The following is a 17,293-nucleotide window of genomic DNA, read 5'->3' on the forward strand; positions in this document are numbered from 1 at the left end:
ATACACAAAAGCAAACCTTTAAGGCTATCAAGTTCATTTGTTTAGTTAATAACTAAGCTGTCCCAGTATCTCATTCAGATACATCTTAGAGGTTCTTAAGGTTTCTGCTTCAAATGCATGTCTAGGTGTTTTGTTCCAGATCCCCACTTCCTGTCTATTGTCGTAAATGCACTTCCCCTTAATTTCCACAAGTGTCTTCACATATGTGATTTTCCATTTAGAATTCAGCTGGATCTGATTTACTGATGCCCCTGAGAATTCTGAAAACCTGGATTAGGTCCCAGCACAGTCTTCACTCCTCAAGACTAAACTGGTTTAATTCTCTAAGCCTGTCAGAGTAGGACAGAGGACCTTCGAGCTGTTGGGTAGCAGTGCCCACCATTATGCTTTGATATCACCCAAATTGTAATGTATATTAATCAATCAATTGAAAAGCGCCAAGGAGAAGCACATTTGAGCAGTACGGCATGTACAAAGGCACCAGGAGAGAGATTTAGGCAACACGTGAAAGTATAGCTAGGAATGTAAGTGTCACAGATTAAGAACGATTACTTCACCTGAGCGTAATTATTTAGTAAACATAAGTTAATTACAGTCACAGCTGTGTGCTCAGGAATGCTACTTTGAATGATGATTTAAAGAAGGCAGAGCAACCTTGGTCTCGGTGATGGCACGAGGTGACAAGGAGCTAATAGTGTGGCAGATCTGTTGCAATTCCCCAGTTAAGGCAGCACACCCTTTAACATGGAGCTGTTAAAACATTTACTAACTCCAGATAAATTAGAGAAGGAAATGAAAGAGCAGAAAAGAAAATAAAAAGCCCTACATTAAATCTGTTAGCAACTGCAAATGTTATAAAAACCACCCTCCCCACTAGCTTCTATTCTATCATCTGACCCTGTCTTCTTCATATTCCACACAGTTGATAAAATGAATGAAGTAAATAATAAATAAAAAATTCAAGGCGTAGTTTTAAATTATCTGAAAAAAGTAATTATAAATGCTTTAAAAATGCATTGGTTAATTGTCAAGAACACTGAATAAATGTCAAAAAGAATCTGTTTATTTACATTTAATCAGACAAATGGAATAACACACACTAGTTGCCCTAGTGTTCCCACTGTCCCAAATTTATTTAGGTTTATGGCAACCTAATCCAAAGTACCCCAAGAGGAATTGTGTTGGCATCCTTCCAGTCTTTCTGATCACTCTTTTTCTGTTCTCTGCTAATGGGGGGCATTTTGTAGCTTTGTCCCAAAGTATCTTTCTCATCTAGATTCCGTTGGAGGTTTTTCTTGTGTGGTATTTATATGGCATATTGCAGTTAAAACTGATACACCACGACTGATAGGGTGATACATTCTTTGCCCTGTCCCACAATAATCTGTTGCCAGTTGAGAAACCCCATATTGGTCCTCACAGTAGTTAAAGAAAAAAAATAACTTCACATAACAGAAGGAGAAGGGACATCCAGGCTTGTTATTTTCCTGTCATATTAGCTCAAGATGGCCAGCTTATACATAATTCATCAATTCATTTTTTGTTGTGTTGTAGGTAACCCTGCTGACTGACAGATCGCAGCTCATATGTCCTAGTTGACCTTTGGGCATGCATTGTGCGACAATGCTATACTCCTTTTCTTTTTTTACTTCACCCTATCATGTTTAAATATACAGGGGTGGGCAAAAGTAGGTTTAGTAGGTATGATAAAAGGTTATTGTAGTTATGTAAAACAGTGTCCCTCGGCATGTTAAAATACAGGTTGTATATAAATAATATTACAAGTTAAATAAAAGAATAAACTTTGCGTTTTGCATGCTCACAACTGTAAACCTACTTGTGCCCACCCATATATGCAAGAACCACAACTTTTTTTTTTTTTATTATACTGACATACTTAAATTTCTTTTTGTATAGTGCTGTATGTTTAAGCTTCTGAAGATTCATTGTTTCATTGATTAAATCCTATAATTGTGTGTAATATATAAAGTCACCCAGAAGGGTCTTACTTTTTTATAGATCTGTTTTTTGGTCAATGTCATGGAAAGTTAGAGCTTATCTTAGCAACAATTCATGGAAGCAAAGAGCCCTGGGCAGGATAACAGCTTATCAGAGTTTAGAAACACCACACAGACACACACTGAACCAGTTAAGAGATCCTAATCAACCTTTGAGCATTTCTCTGAAATGTGGGAGTTATTCATAGTCCTGGACAAACCTACACAGTCACAGGGACATTATGCAAAGTCAAAAAAGAAAGGGCTCTGCAGCACAGTAAATGGCACCAATGCTACCTGGCATCACCTTTGCATGGTTAGGCAATTCCAAAGTTAAAGGCTTGAAACTCGGTTCCTGGATGGTTACACTGCCTCTTAATTTTGGTTCTAACCAATTTCTTGTTAAACAGGGCAGAACATTTAATTTAATGACTGGATTGACTGTCAAATTTTAGAAACATCCAACAGAGAGGGTTTTACATTCTCTGTGTGCTATAATATAATGATATAACCTGTTCTGACAGCATCAGTTGCAAGCGAGCAATCAATGTTTTTCAAATATACAGTAATCTCTCGCTATATCACGCTTTGTCTTTCGCGGCTTCACTCTATCGCGGATTTTATATGTAAGCATAACTAAATATATAACGCGGATTTTTCGTTGCTTCGCGGGTTCTGCGGACAATGGGTCTTTTTACTTCCTGTACATGCTTCCTCAGTTGGTTTGCTCAGTTGATTTCATACAAGGGACACTATTGGCGAATGGCTGAGAAGCTAACCAATCAGAGCACGCAGTTAAGTTCCTGTGTGCTGAATGTGGTGTTAACCAGGAAGTCTCGTCTCGCTCATTCAGCATCAACGTGTTTCGCTGTGTAAAGAGTTAACTTTTGTGCTCTTTTGTGTTTCTTTGTGCATAGTCAAGCCCTTCATTATGGCTCCAAAACGATCTCATCTGCTCCTGCTACTGCTTCAGGGGCTGTGCCCAAGAGCCAATGGAAGATGTTAACGATTGCCGAAAAGGTAAACGGTTTGAATTTGATGAAGGAAGGGAAAAGCTACACCGCTGTAGGACGCCATTACAGCATCAATGAGGCTACGATTCTTTTTATTTAAAAAGTAGGAAAGGAATATAAGATCTACAGCCGCAGTGTCCTTTTAACCAGGGTGCAAAATGAGTTGTAAGTGGATGTAATAAGGCAGTAGTATGGATGGAATCAGCTTTAGGGATTTGGATTGAAGACTGCCGGAAGAACAACAACGGCGGTGCTACACAGTCGCCTGAAATGGCTCCTTTAGAAGGGCTGTAACGCTCCCCCATGTTGTGCGGTAAAATTAAACTCATCGTTATCGGACAAGTCATCGTGTCATTGTTGGTAAGTAACCATAATTAATTTTCTACTTACAGTACTTAGTACATGTACGTATGTTTAGTGTCACTGTACACACATTTACTGTATAAAATTTTTCTTGCATTGTATGTATTTATTGCTGGTGGCCTGTCTATCGTAATTGCTGTAACATATTTGATATCAGAGACACTCGATATCTTTAAAATAATATTTAGGTTTTACTGTATATAAACAGTGTGTTTACATACATAATTTCAATGAATCTTACCTAATATCTAAGAGAATACAAAGGGATTATGCTGTATAACTGTGCAGGGAATATTTATAAACAGTGTGGGAGAGTTTATAAGGGCTTAAAATATATAAAAATAACCATACAAACATATGGTTTCTACTTTTCCGATTTTCACCTATCGCGGGGGGGGGTCTGGAACGCAACCCTCGCGATCGAGGAGGGATTACTGTATTGCAGAAGACTATCATGTAAGTCAAGTTGAAGTTCAAATTTTTGTCATATGTACTCAGTATAATGAAATTCATACTTGCATGTCTCACTTAACACAAACAAAAGACAATGAATTCAACACAGACAATTAACAATACAATGCATTCTGGTCAAATTTGTCCCATTTTTGTGTTTGAAATCAAAGCAGCCTAAATTTAATTTGTTGAGGATGAAACTTTATTGACATTATTACATTTCCTAAAATTAATGAATAGTAAAAAATATTAAACATCCTATAATTTGAACAACTTCTAAAAACGTTTTAACTGTACCTTGCCTTTCTTTAAGGTCAATTTTGACTTTACTTGATTTTCCAAAACGTTATGGTAGTTTGTTCGCAACCCATAAAAATATCCAAAATGTCATCTTTCAAACTTACAATTGTAAGGCACAGTGTATAAAATTCAAGAACAAGATAGTAGAGTAGAAAATAGAATTTTCTGAAGTGCCCTGACTTTAAAAAAAGTTTCAAAATGTCATATTTTTGTACAGCTCAAACATTTTGAACACAGCAATGTCTTTCGGGTCACGATTGGCTTTAATAGACTTTCAACCGCATTTAAGGTGGGTTGTTCACAACCCATAAAAATTACCTAAATGCCATCTTTTCAGGACAGAGAAGTCAAGATTTTTAATGAATTGCTCTAACTTTACAAAAAACAAAAAAGTTTCCAAATGTCACATTTTTCTACAGCTCCTACACATTTTGGAGATTGCCATGTCCTTTGGATTAATTTAGGCCCACCATATTTATATATTTCTTGAGCTTCTGTAAAAGCTACACTTTTCCTTCAGATGAATAAGGTATTACCTGTCTATCTGTCTATTTTAGTGGATTTTACTATCCATTTAGGGTAATGTTTATTTATATCCATTAAAAACTTCCTAAATGTCATCTGTTCCAAAGTTTAGAATTATCACTAATATAGGTCACGAAGGTCAATAAATATAAAATACATTCATGAGAAAAGTCTAATACTCAGCACATCGTAAATGGGAAGTCAGAATTGGAGAAGGCACAACATTTTTATGAAGGTTAATACAACACCATATTTCAAATGCAACATTACTCAATATACACAAAAAACACAGGGCCAGTCTGCCCTACTTAGATCTTTAGATCGGGAAAGAAACCAGAGTACTTTATGGTGTAAACAGAGCTCTACAAAGATAGTGCACAGCTCAAATTTAATCTTGCCTCTCCAATCCTGCAGCACTGTGGCTGCAGCACAGACCACTTTCCCAAATGCCACTATAACATGAACCAAAAAACTAGAAATAGCAAAAACCAACCAGTTGCACTCACACCAATCATCATGAAGTGCTTCGAAAGGTTAGTCATGTCACACATAAATACTTACCTCCCAGCCTTCCTTGACCATCTTCAGTTTGCATACTGTTTAAACAGGTATACCGCTCAAACAGGCCAACTGAGGTTGTCAAATGTTCTGCCCTTCACCTCTCCCTGACACATCTGGATAAAAAAAGACACACATGTCAGGATGCTATTCATAAACATTAGCTCTGCCTTCAACACAATCATCCCTCAAAAGCTGGTTGTAAAACTGAGCAGGTTGGGCCTGTACACCACCCTCTGCAAATGGATCCTGGACTTCTTGACAGAGAAGCCCCAGTCAGTTCGGATGGGGCGCAGCACTTCCAGGTTCATCACACTGAGCACTGAAACGCCTCAGGGCTGCATGCTTATTCCACTGCTCTTCACCCTGCTGACTCAAGACTGCACAGCCACGCACAACACCAACCATATCATCAAGTTTGCGGATGATACAACGGTGCAGGGACGGATAAGCAGGGATGATGAAACAGCATACAGAGATGAGGTGGAATGGCTGTCCGCATGGTGTGAAGACAACAATCTATCTCTCAATGTTGGCAAGACAAAAGAGATGATCGTAGACTTTAGAAAATCACATCCTGCCCACATCCCACTCAGCATCAGCATTTTAGATGTGGAGAATGTTAGGAGTACCAAGTTCCTTAGTGTGTACATAACTGAGGAACTTACGTGGATGCATAACAACTCATCACTAATCAAGAAAGCCCAGCACAGACTACATTTCCTCAGGCGACTGAAGCGAGCAAGTCTTCCCCCTTCCATCCTCACCATGTTCTACAGAGGCACCATTGAGAGTGTTCTGACTAGCTGCATCACTGTCTGGTATGGCAACTGCAATATATCTGACTGCAAGCACCTGCAAAGGATAATGAAGACAGCAGAGAACATTATAAGGTTGCCTCTCCCTTCACTACAGGACATATTTTATAAACGCAGTATCCGCAAGGCCTGCAGTATTGTGCAGTATCCCTTACACCCCTCACATGAACTTTTCACACTTCTGCCATCCAAGAGAAGATACTGCAGCATCAGTGTCAGATCTGCCAGGCTGCAGGAGGATAGTTTTTACCCCCAAGCTGTCAGACTCCTTACCACCATGCAGCCCCCTGGGATCTTCCACACTGCATCAACCACCTCTAAAAAAACAGAACTTTTATACATGCAAGCCACTTTCCCGCAAAGATGAGTGTGCATGTAGAAAAGAACTGAAAAACTGACATTTAAGTATTTTGACATTCTTGATATTCTTCTGCTATGAAACATTCTGATCTGTCATTCTTTACACATCTTAAACAACTATTATCATACACTAATAATTTCTGTATTATCTATATCTATTATTTATTTATTTATTTATATTACATATCTATTGACTATATTTATGTATATAGATTGCAAATACCATACATTGCATCAATGTTCATATTGCTTACTACACGTCAATATTGCTGCTACTTCTTTGTCTTGTCTTTGCACAATGTCTTGTTTTGTCTGTATTTCAATTTTAAGTTTAAATTTAAATTTTAATTCTATTTTTAATTTATTATTTGCACTTCATGTTGTGTCGCGCACAAGCGCTTGGGGAGCAAATTAAGAACCCGATTTGCACCACTGCAAGTCCTGCCAGGGTACAGTGGCAGCGTACTAACCTCTCTCTCTTTGTTTCTTCAGAAAGACCGAGACCCCACCGCTGTAAAGACCGCCTGGACGACTCAAAGAGATGCACACTTTCGAGTCCCTTTCTTCCCTCTGCTTCCCAACTGATGATGTCAAACTCCCATACACCACCAAGATTTTCCCAGCATTCCACGTTCTAATTTCCAGTCCTTCCCTTTAAACTGTCCGTCTTCCTACCCTTCAATGTCTTTTGAGTTTTATGTAAACAATTGACCAAGTTTTGTTGCAGTAAACGGGGCTAAAAACCCCAAACTTTTATGAGTGTCTCTTTTCGTTATTACAGTTGTTACACTGTAGAACCTGAGCTTTGCGGTTTCGTCTATCTGTATACTTGCATATGGCAGAGATGACAATAGTTCGCTTTGGCTTCTAATTATGAAACTTAAAACTACTGTGGTCCCTCAACCCCATGTATGAAGCCACATCTTTGTTTAATATACTGTTTTTCATATTATAGTATGTCTCAAAACGTCATTGAAGGTGAATAATAATCTTAAAATTCTGGAGATGAATTTTAATGCAACATTCACGAGTTCATAGTCAATGTACTCTCATATTTTAGGTATTTTTATTGTCATCTGATGCTGAAATGCTGTCGTTCAGTTAAATCTCATCTTCCAAATTACTTGTCAGTGCCAATAAATAATGCATTTCACACTTCTAGATTTTAAGGTTTCTTTTGGATTAACTTATATTTTGAATAAATCCAATATAACTTGTTATGATGACAACATTAAAGATAGTAGAAGACTGGGAAAATGTACAAGAAATAAGCCAAGCATGTATATCTTCCAGCGAGTGGTAAACGTGAATGGCAATTTATTATGCCTTCCCTAATTATAGGGCCAGGTCAGAACATTATATTCTCTTTAACTCAAAAAAGAGGAGCTGATATACAGCAGACCAGCCCAGTAATCAGTTCACAGTATGACCCACAAGACAACCCTTTGGCCTGCTTACCTCCCACCTGTATTTATAACAGCTGCCGTCTAGGCAAGGCACCCAAAACCTGCCAAGTTAAAATACTGTATTTTTTCATGCTTCTTACAAGGACACGTGTTAATCAGTGTAAGAAACTGTTTTAACATTGGGGCAAGTACAGATTAGCAGTCTACAAAACACTTTAACCTAAAGAAATCAGAGCTCTAAACCTGTCTCCAGCAGTTTTTTTTTTCCATCAGGAAGAAGTAATATATGTCTGGGATTTCCTGAGGTAAAATTTCCATTCATTTATCATAAACCATACACTAGGCTTAGTGAGCACTAATCAAATGCATATGAAGGTTTTTTTCCTGCTTGCAATTACATTTTGGAATATGTTTCTATTAAATCAAAAGTTATATGCTGTGCTTTTTCTCAGTTTTTATTAATGGAAAAATAAACTCAAAGGCTTTATCAGTGTAGCCATTTGGTGGGCTTAAAATAACTAGAAGGCATGGACATTAAATTTTCTGTAGACTTGATTTAACCTTTAGTATTTCAAAAATAAGCAAGGTGTTATGTTTCTGACATAAACAATTTTCTGACATTTACTTTACTTTAATTTTCATTTGGTTTACTTTTTTGTCAAATGCACAACTATATTTGAACTCCTGTTCACATCTGCCTTCTTTGTTAAAATATTAGCATCCTTAAATGGAAGCAGGGAATGTAAACAGCAGGTGGCAGTGTTAAATGTGGTTAGCAATCCTCTAGTGGGTCACTATTGAGGGTTTCATGTTAGTTCTCACCTGGCTAATCGAGGGTTCTAGTCACATTCCAAAGATGTCCATGTTCAGCACAGAACTGGCTGACCATTAGTGACTGCGGATGAGCTGGCCTTACGATGGACTCTTAGTCCTTCCAGGGCTGGTTCTTCCTTTCCATCCATTGTTGCAAAAAATATCTGATCAGTAACCTCTTTATTTTGAATTTAGTCTAGATTAAGGCAGAGTATCAATTCAATTTCTATTCTTGTGAATCAGTTATCGCTTTTTCCTAGTTAATAAACTCACTCATTATTACAACTTTTACTTTTTATATTATTCTTTGTTTAGGGGCTCTGTATGACATTCCCAATATGATGTCTCTGTTTTTGTATCTTCTAATATAAGCCAAACATTCTCAATAAGATACAGAATGTCTCCTTTTTGAGATAACTTAATATTTAAATTCATACTTCAACAAAAAAACTGATATTTTTGTATGGTAATTACCCCAGGTGTTTTAAAGTAGTGACCAAAACAATTTTTAATCTCCTGTTTTCATGGAAAATAGAGTTAAAAGCTTTATGATATAATGTGAGCCAGTGTTGACCAATGCTGTGCAATGTCAAACGATATGTAAAATATCCATATAAGAAATCAAAATCTCACGTTACTTATGTTGCATAATCTACATGCCAATTATGCAATCTTTTGTTTGCAACGTTTAAAACTCAGGCATTTTTTTGATAACATCTTGTCACACACACACATGCGCATGGGATGCAGCTAAAGGGTCTAAATGAAAATAATTCCACGCCAAACCAGGGGGTGGCGGAGTGCACTGACCTTTTTTCTCACTTTCCTGAAGACCGTTCACAGGAAATTCCACCTAGCCTTAACATCACTTATGGTCCATGACCCTTTGATGATGTCACTTCCGGTGAAGAACCCATGACCAAAGAAACTTTTGATGACTTTATGTCCGGGTCCAGCCCTATGGAAGAGTACCATTTCACTTCTGCCCTTGATGATTTCACTTCCTTGTTTGGCCTTTAAAGCCGTCATATTTGACTAACCTAATCAGTTCTGTTTTGGACTCCGTTCTGAGCACATCAGTAATAGCAATTTATACATTTGCAGCCAGAGAATATTATACAAGTGGCTGCCCCAAACCTTTTTATGATTCTTTTTCTTTTCACACTCTTTTTGTGACAATCTCTAACAACAATCAGTAGGCTAACCTGGGTGAAGTGGATTGATGGTCACATTGGCATCAAGACAACAGTCCTCTTGAATGTTGGCAAGACAAAGGAGGTAAATGTTGATTTTGGGAGAAAACAGTAGAGGCACTATTACCCTGTCAGTATTAAGGTGGGCTGTTTCAGATACTTCAGTGACCACATGATAGATGACCTGATCTGGTCCAAGCATGAAGAAGGTACAACAACACCTCTACCATCTCAGACACCTCAGGGATTTTAGGTTGCCCTACCAGATACTAAAGTACTTCTACATATCCAGCACCCAAAATATCCTCCCAGAAAGTAATACCACCTGTTTGGAGAACAGCACATTACTCTACAGAGAGCAGTATGGTCAGCTGAACACATCACTGGGTGTGCATCTCCAAGCAATTTCAGACCAGGCAAACAAAAATTATCAGAGATGCTAGCTATCTGACCTATGGTCTCTTCTTTGTCCATGGCCTCTTCTCTGTGCAGCTGTCAGTGAAACGCTACCACAGCCTGATGACCAGTTCAGATGGAATGAGAAAGAGCTCCTGTAACACAGCTGATCTGTATCCTAAATGAGGACAGTGCCTAGAGGTACATGATGCCCTATTGTTTATATATTTTTATAATGTTAATATAATTCACAGCGCTTATGTTAGTGTACATATTGATATTAATATTGTGAATGCGGTGAACATGACCCCAAGGGAAAGCGGCCGCTCCGCCGAAACCCCCTCTTAAACAGTGATTCAATAGGAAATAACGACAGCTTCTCGTCTCCTTTTTGCGGGATCAGCTGCTAGAATGCTGCTTGTCTGTCCTGCACGGGGCTTCGAGCATTTAAATGACCACGCCGTGGCTGTCCTAGTGTCTAACTGCCTTGTTTCTCTTCCCCCAGACACCCTCTGCTCTGGTCAGGGCTCCTGAGATGCCACACCCCTTTGAGGAGGAAGATTTTGTGTTTCCTTTGTGCAGCCAGATCACTCCTGAAAGAGACTTGTGTTCCAGACTCCTGTACTGGAATAAAGTTTCTGTCTCTTAGAAAACCTTGAGTGCTCCTTTGCAAATTTGTAACCCAAGCGTGACAATATTTCTATTGTCATATTTATTATTTACTGTCTTTTGTATTCTTCTTCTAATGCATAGTCACAGAGCTTAGCAACTAAGCATTTCACTGCATATTGTACTGTGTGTATAATTGAATGTGACAAATAAAATTTGATTTGATAAAATATTGATAAGAAAATACTTCTGGAAAAATCAGCACAGGACATAAGCAGGGAACACATTCCCAAGAAACTGAGGTTTTGAATTGAAGATCTACCTCTTTCCCCATTCATTGGCCAAGATTCCTGTCTTCTACTGGTTTAACACATATTTTACTGGTCAAGAGCAAGTCTGGATGTTGAAGTAAATGATTCATATTTTTTTCATTGGAGTTTATTAGTAAATGTGTGGTATTAGAATTTAGAGCCTGTGCATCCACCACCTATTTAGGATGTGTTTAGTGTTTGTTGAGCCTAGTGTTATAGATTCAATAAATTGTCAACACAATAACTTATTTTTAAAGGCAGAGGCAAGGTTAACACCTTGATTCTCAGCTCTTCAAATTCTACACTTTTAAAGCTAAATGTCACATTCTAAAGGCTTTATTGAATGCAAAAAGTGACATTATGATACAACAATAGCAACCTGAACCTTAAGAATGAGCACCAGCTGCGAGGTGCCAAAGAGAGCCGCTAGAAGTAGGAAAAATTACAACAGCAATAAGATCAATAGGAAGGATTCAAAGAGCTGCAGCTGTTCTGTGCCAAATGATGAAGTGGAAAGCTGATCCTTGCTAGAAATACTTCAAATAAATATTTAAATGGAATAAAACACATTTTAAAAAGAGTCTGGGAAGCCATAAACATTAAAAGAAAGTTTGATTAAAATTTAAATTTTCATTTGTAATCAGGTCACAATTGTGTCATTTTTTTTCTTGAATTCCCCAAGGGTGATCAAAGACATGTTCCAAAATTAATGAGTTAATGTGAAAGACAGTGGAATGGGTTTAAGCGTGTAGAATAATGTGTTGGGCTGATTGGGGAATTTGGGTACTGTCTTCTTGTAAAAGTATTCAGAATCTCATTTCTTTCTTTTTTTTTTTTTTATTAAGTCTTTGGTATAGAACCACTACTGTTTCCTGCTGTCTTCCAAAGCATAAGTAACTAAAGAAATATGGGGATTATGAATTACATGAAACTTTGAATTCTTCTGTATGTCTTAAAAATATTTACCATCATGTTTCTTTATAATGTTTTGCTAATAAAACGTGTTGATTGTTAAAAAATAAAATTTTATTAGACTGGTGTTACTTTATACTTTGACTCTATTTTTATCTTCAGGGGCCTCATAAATAAACGGTGCGTACGCACAAAAATGTTACGTAAGAACGTTTCCACGTTCAAATCACGATGTATAAAACCTACACTTGGCGTAAAGCCACACACATCTCCACGGTACCTCATACCCTGTCGTACGCAAGTTCGCTCCTCGGTTTTGCAGACTGGCGGCACCCAGCGTCAAAGCAGTGCTACTGTTCCTGGTTATTCTTTCTTTTCCTGACGCAGCTTTATAAATACACTGAAATTAACCGCATATTGTTTATTAGTGTAATGCATCTGATTGTAGATTACCTGTAACAATATAATGGTCCAGAGAATAGCAATAGTATTCCAAATACCATAACTGCTTTAGCGCTGTTACTCTCACTGCACCTTCTCCTTCTTTCAGCTGCTCCCGTTAGGCCACAGCGGATCATCTTTTTCCATATTACTCTGATTGCAACACTCGGAGTATTTTTATCACTGTATCTGAGTAGGGAATCACAGCAGCAGCTGATCGGAAAGAGAATTATCGGTATACAGCAAGAACACGCTGCCTCAGCCACGGCAAAACGTTTCAAAGCCTTTCCTGTATGGACCTCACGGTTCAGAAACAGTTTCATCCCATGAACTCTAAACACACTCAATCAATTGCTCCTTGTAGAACTGTTTGTACTTAAAAGTACAATTACCCCACTGTAAACTTGCACTACAGTTATAATATTGCACAACCAGCACCACTTTATAAAGCGTGCATTTGCATATGATGACAATATCATTTTTAAGATGAAATACAGCAAAATATGTTGATTATATTATACAGATAAAACCCTAACTTCATTTAAATAATCTGTTATGTTAATAATTAAACATGTGAAGACACGGTACCGCAGCGCAAGTTCACATATTGTTCCTGCCTTGCGCTGTATATTCACTGAGGCTGGTGCGACACTGGAAGGATAGATGGATAGAATAATTAAACATGTACTATTAAGATATTTCAATGTTCCTTAAAAGTTTTGAAGAATCATCGTTGTAAGCTTACAGATGGCTTAACGTCTATTACAGAGCTGATTGTGTGGCGATTGGGTATTTGGGGAAAGAAAAATAATGACAAGAATTGGTGGTTAGTATGTTTGAAAGAGACAGTACTGCTACAATAAATTACTTCATCGAAGGTTGCGCATGGCGCAGCAGCATCTTGTGTGAGATATGAACCATCACTGCGCCATCGTGTTCCCATGTTTAAAAACATGCTTTCATTCCAATCATCATGTATACATCTCAGTATTTTAATTATTCAGAGAGCTATAATATCTTGAATGTAATGGATTCTGTGTCCTGTCGGAGGAAGAGAAAGAACGGAAGCACGTAGTGATTCACTCACATAGAGCACATTGAAGATCAAATACAAAAAGCATTTAACATGCTACTTTAGTTATGATGGGATTTGAGAAACTAGTAAATTGAATGATTTTAAAATGAAGTTTATGATGTTCTACTTTAGTGACAAAATAAACTACGTGATTAAAGTGGAAATTTCGAGATTAAAGTTGACATTTTGTGCTTTTTTCCCACTGTATGCCTATTTTTTTTGTCTGTACCCTAATAAGCTTTCATATGACACTCAGACGGTGGGCTATGACTCGCCTTTTCACGGCGCCTTTGATATGTGACTTCTTTTTTATTTTGGCATTGTGCGACTTTGTGAACTTGAGCTTTTGAGTTTCTCCGACACGCTATATCACTCGATCAACTTCCTTTTGTTGATTATACCACTGTTTAAATTAACAAATAGTATGTTTTTCCTTTGCATCCACTTGGTATTCGCTGAAATTCTTATATTTTCCCCCGTGCTTTTCCCATTGTCTTTTCACAGAACGCTGAGCTTAAGGGCTATTTATATTGATTTGCATATTCAAAAAGGCTTAATTCTGGGAGGAGTTGGGGCGGGACAGCACGCGCGTGCACGAGCGTTACTTTTCACACTGACCAGGATTTATGTAGCGGATGAACGTGGAAGTTGGCGAATGTACAGATTCCTGCATCTGGATTTTTCTGTGCATAAGCACATTTCGGCTTTTGTGCTTATGTCATGTTATAGTGCGAATTCTATGCACGGCGTTATGCATGAGGCCCCAGGAGAGCAGCAACTTTTTGGAAGAGGTACGTGAGATGTTTAACAGTCAACCAACCTCACTACTCAGACTCCCCAGGTACAGACCCTAACAATTCATTAGAACTCTAATGCTGTGTTGTTTTAGGAAATAAACACACATGTGTAAGTGTAGGGCAGCACAGTAGTGCTGCTGCCTCATGGTAAGGAGGCCAACGTTTGCATCCCAGTTCCTCCCTGTGTGGAGTTTGCATGTTCTCCCCATGTCTGCTCTGGGTGCTCCAGTTTCATTCCACTGTCTAAAGACATGCAGGTTGGGTAAACTGATGACTTTAAATTAGCCTTATTGTGTGTTGGTATGTGTGTTTGCCCTGCAATGGACTGGCACCCTGTCCAGAGTTTGTTCCTGATTTGTACCCTATGTTAGCTGGAATAGGCTCCAGTCCTGAGCAACCTGGTCTGGAATAAACAGGTTAGAAATTGACATGTGTAAAATGTCTAGATCATTGTGTGATGTGCTGCTTGGGATTCCCTGGTTAGTTAAAATCTAAGGACCAAATTTGCAGTTGTCACAAGAGGGCCTACGCTCCGTTCTGTATCCAACCACAAAATAACATCCAAGTACTAAAGGACTGTTCAATAATGTACATTGTACGTGTTTATAGTTCTCTAGGGTATGTGGTTTGTCACATCTAGTTAGCTTGCAAAAATAATACTTATAAATATATCGCTTGTACTAGACAGATGCTTGTTCTGAATGATTGTGATTAATTGGCCAGAAAATTGTGGAAGATTATTCATGCCAAAATTAAATGTAATCCATCGTGTTAACTACATTGCAATGTAATGCATATATGCACGTGGTGCATTTAACTTTGCCACAAATTTATCATATCATAATTAAAAATATATCAACTAAATGATCAATTTCTTTTTACTATGACACACTATTTTTATTCATGTGAGTTTAAAATGCAATACAACAGTGTATTACATTTTAATTCAGGTCCCTACACTGTGTGTTAGCGGCTTAGTGGCTTCTCCAAGTGTATTGCATTTTAATTCAAGACCAACTACTTAAACTAAATGTAATGAAATGAACCCCAATCAGAATTATTAATATTATTTGTTGTCTCAACCCTGACCAAAAGAAAGTGGCAGTTTTCTGATGCTGGGCCATGTAAATATTTGTATTGTCCACTGGTAATGTGTTCAATAGGTTATTGTTGTGAGTGTCATATCTCTGATCACTTATCTACCAGGTCATATTAGCTACGAAAATCAAGTATGAATACTCTTTGCCCTCAAGCTCTTTCTATGTCTTAAAAATTTCAAAGGTTCTAAACTTCAAAAAATGCATATGCAAAAACTAGAAAAAAACTTTAAACTGTAGTTGTTTTGGTTTAACAAAGAAATCTGCTAAAGGGATAAGCAACATTTACTTGACAAGATTTCTTAAAGTAAGCTAAATAATCAAAAATATTTTTGTCAATAATTCTTCCAATAAGGAAAAAAATAATGCCATGATATACATACTTTTCACTTGCTTATATTTCATTTTTTGCAGTGTATACCTTATAATTTCATAACTGCATCAAAAATCCAAGAAAATCTGGGAAATTTTCTAACTTTGCAGAATTTCTCCAGTTTTTTTAAGTAACTTTCTCATATACATCCCAAAATAATCCAGAGTATAAAAAACTGCTGTATCAAATTTCTGAGAATGAGGCTGTCATGCTAAAATGTTTTACATGCGTGGTTACTAATTGAGTTGCATCTTATGCATTTGTGAACTTTGCTTCTTCCTCTACTCATGTTTCAGAGTAATATGTATTTCCACACTTTATCCTAACAATTAAATAATCTTGAATGCCTGAGATGTATCCTTCACAAACTAGTTTTGTAGATTTGAGTCAAAGACATGTACACTCATGAGCAGTCTGGTAGTATGAAACTGATATTTTTGTTCATTCTCGCCTTCTGTATGTGGAAACATGTTCATTGTAAGCATTTTACTTTTCATGTTAAAATCACTGGGGAGATCTTGACAAGTCCATATATTCATTGTCATTTTCACTGCACTAACATGATGGATCTTATGATACATGCTTTCCATTTCACACTTCCACTTCACTCCCTTCTTTGTTGATTCACAGCTAAGCAGATCTGTCGTCATTCAACTCCATTCATTTTCTACCTTTATGTTTCATGTCTTTCACCAAAAAGGAAGTAGTATTTTTTCCAGGCTAAGGTCTTTGTAGCTTAGAGAACAGATTTTAGAAGCAATCCGATCTCTTTATTTGTAAGTCTTTTACTTGTTCCAGTGTTCCCTTAGGTGGAAGCAAAAAACCTTTGCTAGAAGAAGTATTTAGGGATTGGGCTGCCAAGACTTTCTTGTATATTATGGCGTTTACTCTAATATTAGACAGCCCTCGTAAACAATTTGAAAAGCTCCCACGAAGACTGAAATGTTGATGCTAAATTTTCCTTATATTCCGAATGTAAGATCTTGGCAAAACAATAGGTACACCTTGCTGATTTGAAACTGTTTTACACAAGGTCATAGAAGAGCTAAAAGTTTCTACAAACTAAGAATTTCTTGCCTGGGAATGAATACTGCAGATTTAAATGATGAGTGTCTAACATCCACTGAAGGATGTGCAGTATGAACGAAGGAAGTTTACATCTCGCTTCATCTTATATTTAATTAATTAATTAATTAATTTATTATTATTATTATTATTATTATTATTATTATTATTATTATTATTATTATGTCTGACACCTACACTCTTACACCTTAGATCTTCAAATGAGGGTCTCCAAGAGCTAAACTTAAAAGAAGTGGTGAGGCAGCCTTCTGCTGTTATGCACTTAAAACCTAGAATAGCTTGCCAATAGGAATTCGCCACGCTAATACAGTGGAGCACTTTACAAAAACTGCTAAAAACTCATTACTTTAACAGGGCTTTCTCATAGCTTCATCTTAGTTAAATCCTGATGCTCTTT

The sequence above is a fragment of the Polypterus senegalus genome, chromosome 9, assembly GCF_016835505.1.
Source record: "Polypterus senegalus isolate Bchr_013 chromosome 9, ASM1683550v1, whole genome shotgun sequence".
NCBI classification, from domain to species: domain Eukaryota; kingdom Metazoa; phylum Chordata; class Cladistia; order Polypteriformes; family Polypteridae; genus Polypterus; species Polypterus senegalus.